At 46.9% G+C, this 9,347-nt stretch overlaps 1 protein-coding gene across 1 annotated transcript in view; it reads right to left on the bottom strand.

Annotated features, from left to right (window-relative positions):
• Window positions 1–9,015: 9,015 nt before the first annotated feature.
• Window positions 9,016–9,347, bottom strand: part of Tmem255b (transmembrane protein 255B) — a 70,675-nt gene continuing 70,343 nt past the window's right edge. Inside the window, exon 10 of the transcript XR_010046915.1 lies at window positions 9,016–9,155. The gene's annotated coding sequence lies outside the window, so the exon portion shown is untranslated. The remainder of the gene's footprint in view (window positions 9,156–9,347) is intronic.

The following is a 9,347-nucleotide window of genomic DNA, read 5'->3' as shown; positions in this document are numbered from 1 at the left end:
TCCAATATATGAATTTTGGGAGAAAACAAGCATTCAGACTTAGCAGATAATCTACAATCCTAATTCAAGACTTACTACCAAGCTGTGGTCATGGCAACTGTGTGGTATTGGCCCAGACCAGCTATGTACCAGCACAACAGAACTGAGGGACCATATGGTCTTGAGGAAGGCTCTAGACATACAGCAGAAGCAAGAGCAGTTTCTTCAACAAGCAGTTCTGAGATAAAAGGATTCAGGCCACCTAACTCCATACACAAAATTAACTCAACATGAATGGATGACTTAGATATAAAAAAGAAGAAACTGTAAGACTATGAAAGGAAAACAAGGATAAATATTCACAACATTGGAATGGTTCTCAGATATGACATCAAAAGTTGAAGAGCTGAGAAGAAATTGTATTCTTTGGTCCCAGTAGAATCAAGCCAAGACTCCATAATAGAAAGCCAATGGGAAACATCCAAACACTTGAAAAATAAACACACATATCTGGAATCCATGGGTGACAGACAAAGTCTCAAAAGAAATCAGAGAACACAAGGAGTACCCTGACATGAAGATTCAAAAGTTGTAGCCAAAGCAGTGCTAACAGAAAAACACATAAAACACATAATACTATGGAAGGAGGGTTAGCTAGCTGGCTCATCAGTCAGGGCCAGGGACTAAGACAGAGACAGATGGTTATGAAGAAAAGCTTAGAAATATAAAAAAAAACATTTAAAAAAATGTAAAAAACAAACATGGAAAAAAGATAAAGAGTTAAGATAAAAAACCCTGAGGATTCTGGGAAGATGGCAGAACAGTAAGCAGCAGAGTAAACAGCCTCTCTGAGAGAAACAGCCCAGATGCCAGAATATAGCATCATGGGGAAGACAAGAAGGGAGAAAGTGGGTCCTCCTTGACCCAGGAAGAACCTAAAGTGAGAATTGAAGCCCACACAGAGAATAAAAAAAAGAAAAGAAAAACTTAAACAGAAGGCATAGCTGGAGGCCCTTTCATCGGAGTCGGTCCCACTGTGTGAGAAGTGTCATTGGAATCCGGAGACTCATGGTCACAGTGAAGCAGATGGCTGGCAAGCCCAAAGGCCTCGGCAGGGAGACGCAGTGGCAGAGGGGAGTAGTGGACTAGAGAACCTGCACTGGCTGGTGGTGAGTGCAGGAGACCTCCCGTGGGAGAGGGCAATTGGCTGGGCGCCATTTTGGAGTCAGGCAGGATAAGCCCAGAACCAGAACTGTGGCTGGTTTCATTCAGCCATTCCTAGTGCAGAGCAGATTGGTAAAAATTGCTTGGACTGAGTCCTGCCCCTGTGCGTGGTCCAACAGATAAGGCAAGGTTTCCCTAACAGTATCCCTAACCAACCCCACCCACACACTAATGTGGTGAAGACTCTCTGTGGATAACCATTTCAGAAGGGAGGGGCCAGCCTGCCCACCCTTGCTTATACTCCAGTGGTCACCAGCAGATTGAGGAAAGCAGCAAACAGCAGAAATCCCTAGCCAGCATACTTAAGAGTAATTATAACCAGTACAGAAATGCTGAGGACCCCACTATCCACTTGTCTGGAAGAAACCAGAAACATGACAAGAAGAAGAAACAAAAGTCAGTTTCCAGCCTCCAACCCAAGCAGTACTGGTCCAGGAAAGGTAAACACAGAAGAGATCGGGAGTCATGCACCTGCAGTTTCTGAAGTAACAGCAACTGACATAAAGTAACATCTTTATGAAACTATGAAAGAACTTAAAACAGAAATATTAATACAAGTAAAGGAAGATACAAGAAAAATAATAAAAGAAATACTAAGCACCTCTAAAGAAGGCACAGATGGAAGAATAGAGGAGCATAGAAAAAGGAGGGAAACCTTTAATGAAGAATATTTTAAAAATTTAGAACACATGAAACAGATTCAAAGAAAGTACCAGGAAATTAAAAATTTCATTGAAAGCTGGCAAAACTGCTTGAAAGAAACTAAAGACAGACTATCAAACTTTGAAGACAGGTTTGCAACTTGCAATTGCAAAAGGAAATATCTCTTAAAAATAACAAGGAACCAGAGAGTAACAATACAAAGGCTAGAGGATCTCTAACTTAAGAATAAGAAATGTGAGTGAAGTAGTAGGGGTAAGCACAAATGAAATACAGGCTATTTACATAAGTAATTAAAGGCTATCTGCATAAATAATTTTAAAAAACCCAAGCATAGGAAAAGGAAATGATATTCAGATAAATGAGGCATACAGGACTCCATCCAGATCTAACCAAAATAGATCTATACCCAGACATATAATAATCAAGATTCCAGAAATTCAGCACAAGAACAGAATATTAAAAGCTGTCAGAGAAAAGAAACAGATCACATATAAAGGAAAACCCATCAGAATCGTGACAGACTTCTCGACAAAACCATCAAATCAAGAGCTTGGATTGAAGTATTCCAAGTCCTGAAAGAAAATAACCTCCAACCCAAATTGATGTACCCTGAAAAACTATCTCTCAAAATTAATGGAGAAACAAGATGCTTCCATGACAAAGAGGAACTGGAGGCGTTAATGACAACTTGAGCTGTTCACTTGCCTGGGGCCAGGGCTGGTTAGGGAATGGGAACCATGTGTCTGGCTGGGTTGGACCCTGGCTCTGCCTACCCACTCCTGCTGCTGCTTGATGACCCCAAACCTTAGTTTCCCAAAATGTGAGCTCAGTGCCACAGTGCTCACTTCCATGGGTGCTATAAAGCTGAGACAACATACACCACCTGTGCTTGGTGCTAGCTCATCTGCGCTCCATAAACGTGGCCATTATCCTTGCCATCCTCCTCCTGATTCCACGTCTCCCTGCAGTTACTCCTGGGCCATTCTCAGAGTGGGATCTTTGTAGCCTTTTTTCCAAGGCTGCAGCTGTGTGCTTGGAGGCACCATGCCAGCACTGCCGCTTCATCTGCTTTGATTTCAAGCTCAGTGTTCAAACATCAGCAGCCTGCCCTACCTTCCCTGGCCCTGACATCTCAGAACAGTGAGCAAAAGAGGCATCTCCTCAGCCTCCCTCTCCCAAATTGTGGGGAGTACAAGGTTGGCCTTGCCCTTGGGGTGCTCAGCTCTAGGAGTGTCTCTTGCTGGCTGCCCCTCTTTGCAGGTTAACCGGGACTCAAAGAAGCCTTGTGTACTTTTAGTCCAGATGTGTCCACATTTGAGAGCACACACATTGAAAATCATGGGGTCCATCTTCCAGCCAAAGGTGCTGAGTGCTGTGCTTGGAAACCTGGGAGACCCTTGTGACAGCCCCAGCCCAGGACCCTCACCAGGAGGGTGAGGTTGCAAAGTGCTCACCCAGTTCGGAGGAGTCACTTCCATAGACGACATCTTAGTCTTCATCCGCAGGTGTATGATGACAGCTCTACCCACATCTGTCTCCTTCTCTGCAAGACACACGCAGGCCAGCTGTTCCTGCTGCTTTGGAGACAGGCAGCTGGACAGCGCTTCAGGACCCAAGGATTTCAGATCAAGGAAGAGAGAACACAAGTGGAAAAAGACAGCAATGCAGTGAACATGGGACAGAACATACAGAATGAGCCCAAGGTCTTATCAATTTTTAAATGCAATTGGCACTGTGGGAAATTTGGAGAGGAAAGGAGAGAGAAAGGCAAGGAGGGAGGGAGGGAAAAGAGAGTAAAAGGGAAGGAAGGAAAGAAATCACCAGGGTCCCATCATCCAAAGAAAACCATGAATATTTTTGCCATGTTTCTTTGAAAACTTTTATAATGTTCCAGAAATGGTGGAGCTCATACACGCAGTTTTGTATCTTTTAGAACAGAGTTATGATACAGAATGTAAAGCCCTGCCTGTGGCTAATAAATGAGCACTAACTCCTGTGTGTGTGTGTGTGTGTGTGTGTGTGTGTGTGTGTCTGTGTGTGTGTGTGTGTGTGTGTGTGATACTGGGCATTGAACCTAGTGTCATCACTCTGGGCTACATCCTGACCCTTTTTTATTTTGTATTTTGACACAAGGTCTTCTCGAGTAGCTAAGTTGCTGGGCTGGCCTAAAACTTTTGATCTTCCTGCCTCAGACTCCCAGAGTTCTGGGATTACAAGCATGTGCCACCGTGCCTGTTAATTCTTGAAAAGCGTTACTGTTATTCCCTTACAGTCATCCTCTGTGAATTCCCATAACTCCCTTAACTCCTACGGACACATGGTTGTTCACGTGCTTCACTGTGACAATCCCGCTATTTTGAGGCACAGAGGTTTCTTCCAGATCATCCCTGCTTTCCTCTGGGTCTGTCCCCAGAGTTGAATGCTGAATGAGGAATGTCCTGGGACTCCAGTGGGTGACTGCTAACCTACCACCCCCGCCCTTAGCTCTGTTACCCAATGTGCTCCATTCTGGGGCTTCTGTCTGGAAGGACTCTATTTTCCTTCTTTGGTGAGCAGGCAGGCAGTGTGGGGCCTCAAAGGACCTCCTGAGGGTCCTGGTATTGTCCTGGGGCCCAGATCCTGAACCTGGAGTGTAGAGGAAAGTGAGAGGTAAGGGTTCCTTGGGAGTGTCCTGAGGCCTCCTGGGACAGAAGAGGCCTGACCACATCACAGGAGGTACCTGGAGGGATCTGCAGAGCAGGCTGTACCCCTGGGGCTCCTGCAGGACCTGGGAAAAGCAAGACCTAAAGGAAGCTCAATAATCTTTTTCTGGCTGCTCAGGCCTCAGTTCAGTTGTTTCTAGGTTAGATGGTTCAGCAACAGTTTCCTGAGATGACCCCACATTTTCTACAGTGGAGAAGCAGGGAGAGGTTAGAGGGGCTGCCAGGTAAGCAGCTCTGGGCCCAGAGCCTCGAGAAGAGTCTGGGAGTTACATAGCCTTCCCTGTGTCCTGCCTAGGCAGAGCCACTTCTATCTTCCTCAGGCAGTGCCTGCCTGGGTGGCTTTGATGCAGAGGCGTTTGCCTGTCAGGGCCTGAGATCCAAGCCCTGTAAGGTTTGGAAGAGAACCCAGGACTCTCCCAACCCAACTGCCCTGGGCTGTTGACAGTAGCCCAACATTGATTCCTGCTTTGCTTTCAGGAAAAGCAAAATCTCAGCAATAAGAAGCTGACCTGAGGGCCGCAGGAGAAGCCTAACCTCCTTGCCCTCTGGAGATGTCCCGGATGTTGCCAACAGGCATCTCCACAGTGCAGGCCTGAGTACTACCCCCTGCGGTGGCCGGCCAGGGCCTCCAGTGTCTCTGTCACTCACACTCTAAGCTCAGTCATCACCCTCATGATACTGGCCTGGTGCTTGTCTTCTCTCCAGAACTCACATGGTCAGGCACCTGGCCCCATTCCCACCCACTCAGGGAATCCAGGTGTCTTCAGCTCTCAGCCCCACATGTGCAGTACAGAACCTACTTAGCATCCAGCATGGGAAGGCATGTAGCAAGGGCCACCTCTCTTCTCAAGAACCGGCTCTGGCCAGGAAGTGCAAAGGGGGTCAGTCATCTGGAGTGGAGACCAGGCCTACAGTGGCCTCTGGAAGAGGAGATGGTGGTGAGGTCTGAGGCTACTGAGCCCTGGAGAGAGAGAGATGTCCACAAGGTGCTCTGTGCCTGCAGAGTTTATTAAAATTGTACGGTGAGGCTCTGTGGGAATGTGACCCTCCCGGGCTCAGATTCAGCAGACAGGAACTTACCTGCGGGATTGTCAGGGAACGTTTGGTGGCTTCAGTTTCCAGGCCACACCTGGGTCATCTTGATATAGGGGAATGAAATTCCTGACCTACTATTTGTCCAGTATAAGTTTGTGTTCTCTAAAACTGAAGAATTAATTTTAGGAAGAATGGAGGTTAAGAACAGAAATATTTATTGAGAGAGAGAAAGCTTCTGTTTAAGAGACAGATGGGGTCACAAGCACATTGCCAAAGACTGTCTTTTCGAGGGACTTTATAGAGCAAAGCCATGAGGTGAGGTGGCTCTAATGTGGGGAGAACTGGGAACTCTCAAGGCAGATGGGCATGAGGTGGGACAGAGCTATGATCAACAATAAGTTTATTTGTTCAGATAAAATTGACCAAATCAGGGATAAATGGGCAATTGAGTCACCTCGCAAGTGAGCATTCTTACAGATCAGTGACTCTTCCCATACAGGGTTTGGATGGTGACTCTTGGCTTCTCAAGGTGATCCATACCTAATACCTCATGCTTGTACGTAAGGTATGGTTGCATTTGTTTTGACTCCTGTCTTGAGATCTGGCCATAGCAAGAGGTGTGTGTCTCCTCCAAGTTCATAAGACACGTGGTCTTCTGTGCCAGCTTCCTAAAGGGCTTAGCCCTGTCTGACTGCCTATAATAGTTCTAACTAGCTCAGCTGCCTGAAACAATCTGGTCCCCAACCCCTTGTTCCCACTTCACCCACAAAACAAAATCAAAATGCACAGCAGACAGTGGTGGTATGAGGTTCTCTACCTGGTCCTGGGCAGGAGGCCAGAAGTCATGCCCTCAAGGTCATGGCTTGAGGAAGAACAGTTACAGGCAGAGTGTCACACAGGCACTGGGATGAGCAGATCTGAAAGCAGCCTCAGCCCTGGTGCAGGATCTTCAGGCTTCTTTCCTTTCACCAAACTCAATTCAGCTTAACGCTCTTAACTGTCTGAACCACTCTTTAGAATGACTCCCCCATATAGCTTCTCCCCACATTCCCACCTCACTTTCCCAATATGAGTCCCAGGTATGTGGGTGCCGGGGTGAAGGGCAGCTGTGTCTGTAGGACACTGTCCAGCTCTGGTCCAGGAGGCACTGTCTTGGCCTCCACTGGCCAGCATGGGGCTTCTGCGATCAGGTGGTACTGTTGGTCATTCATTCTGATGGGTATGCAGCTGGCAACATGGGGAGGTGTCTGTCCTGAGTTTTGCTCTAGTTTGAGGGTTATTTCCTGCTGTTAAATGTGGAGCATGCTTCTTACATTTTGGATGCAGGTGTGGCACACAGCCCCAGCCTCTCAGCCAGGCTTTAGTAGAGCCCAGTTTCTGTTCCCATCTGGATGGCTCCTTCTGTCACCAAGGCCAGTCCTGATCCTCCTGGGGACCTCACAACTCTCCATTGGGCAGGAAGGTACTCACTCATCGAGACAAAGGAACGAAGTGCCCAGCACCAGACCTGGCCCTCTGCTTGTTTCTGCAGGTTGAGTTTTATTGGCATTCAACCGCTCCTGTTCGTTTCCAGAGTGGCAGCAAGTCCTGAGATACTGACCATGGCCCTGTGTGAGCCAACTTTTCTGGGAAAAATCTCTGAGAATACAATTTAGAGGAGTGGTATGGTTCATATTCAGTTGTTCCTCAAAGCTTCACAGGCTCCTAGGTAGGGTCAGGAGGTGCCTGGATCATGGATGTGTGACACTCTTGGGTGAATTAGTCCACTGAGGAGTTTGCAACTGAATATGATGTTGGGAAGAGGACCCTGGTGGAAGGTGGTGGCTGGGGTGTGGTCTGCAAGGGTCTCTGTCTCTTCTCCTCCCTTGATCTCTCTCTCTCTGCTTCTTGTCCACCATGCCACAAGCTGCTTCTCCTCCCCATGCCCATCTGCCATGCTGTCCAGCCTTGGAACCAGCTAACTATGGACTGAAACCTCTACAGACTGTGAGCCAAAATAAACTCCTCCTTAGAGCTGTGGGTGCTGAGCATTGTGTCCCAGTGATGAGAAATAACTGAGACAAGAAGGAAAAGTTTATTTTGGCTCCTGATTTTAAAGATTTCAGTCCATATTGGCTGCTTTTAATAAGGCAGATCACCGTGGTGGAAGGGTATGTGGAGGAGAAAACCTGCTCATCTCATGGCAGCCAGGAAATGGCAGGGTTGGAGGAGGAAGAGATAAAGAAAGAAACAGAGAGAGACAGAGGAAGGGACTGGGGAATCCAATAACCTTCCTTTCCACACAAAGCTGAGCTGGAGACCAAGGTGTCAACACATAGCTTTCAGAGACAGAATAAAACAGAATTGTGATCCGTTTCAGACAATGTTCCCATCCTCTCCCTTTGAAAGATGAGTTGGTTTCTGGTGTGATCTGAAAACGGTGCCCCTTAATTTGGAACAGTAAGTGCAGAAACAAAGGGTGCACTCCAGAGTCCTCTTGTGTGGGGATGTGTCCCACTCACACCACGTCATGAGGGCTCAAGGTTTGTATTTCCTCATCCCCTTTCTCTAGCAACTCATTTTTATTATATTTCACAGTCCTTAGTGTATTTTTGTCTGCTTGTTCTAGTGATCACTGAAAGACAGGTGCTAAATCCCTGCATACAGCATATTAGAAATTAGAAATTAATGAAAATGCCTTCCTGCCCAATGGGTTGAGCAACTTTGGCCCAAGGATCAGAAGCAGAAGCCACAGATCCCAGTGGTTGGCTCCTCTTATGGCTCTTTCTGAGCCAGTGGCCTCCTCAGCCCCCAGGATGGCTCTTCCTCCCTGTCTGCCCCGTGGCCCCAGTGCTCACTATGGCCAACTGGACCAGACATTGGTGTTGGACCAGAGACAGCTGCCTGGGTGGCTGGTCTCCTCCTCATATGGGTGTTCCACTGCTGTTTGGTAACTTACCTGCTAACTCACTGCAGTGAATTTTTAAAGTAGATATGCATTCAAGAGTGACAAAGCTGACAGATGGCATGACTGTTTGCTTGCTCATGTTCTCTCACCCTCACAATAAATCTTGTATGTGACCCACACTGGTATCAAAAATGATCTCAAGTTGGGGAGTGGCTTGGTGGTGAAGTGTCCACCCATCACCCAAGAAGCCATGGGTTAGTCTCCAGCACGCAAGTTACACACACACACACACACACACACACACACCTGCCAGCCTCTGTCAGCGACAGCATAGCTTTCTGTTTGTCTCCACACCTCTTTCTCAGCCAGAAGGAGCAGGAATGAGGGTCAATTCAAATGATCTCCAGGATGCTGGTGACCTCTGGGGGGAACTCCCCTCCATCACACAGGTGGAACTCCGGAGAGGCAAAGTTTTAGCTGCGTGACTTGAATGATGTGTTTAGCTCATTCAGCTTCAGATACCCATTTGTGAAAAAGAACAAGTGTATTCAAGGGTTAACACAGAGAACTTGAAATAAAATGTGCAAATATCTTCATCTCTTGTATGCAAATGATCTTCATCTCTTGTATGCAAATGCACAGCAGATGAATCAAGGATTTACATTCTAGAGAAGAGAAGACAGAGAGCATTAGAAGAAATCACAGGTGTACATTTTATTATCTTGGAGTAATGGCCACTCTACAAGAACTCAGGACACCTCTCTGGATACAAAATCTTGGAGACACTGAGAAAAGTGGAGATAAGATTAACCCTGCCTCCATTTTTAAGCACATGGAAACAAACCACATAAATAAGA

This window comes from Cavia porcellus, unplaced genomic scaffold (genome assembly GCF_034190915.1).
Source record: "Cavia porcellus strain 051 isolate PalLab524CR breed Dunkin Hartley unplaced genomic scaffold, mCavPor4.1 scaffold_4, whole genome shotgun sequence".
NCBI lineage: Eukaryota > Metazoa > Chordata > Mammalia > Rodentia > Caviidae > Cavia > Cavia porcellus.
The sequence above is the reverse complement of the archived record's forward strand: the minus strand, read 5'-3'. Positions and strand labels throughout refer to the sequence as shown.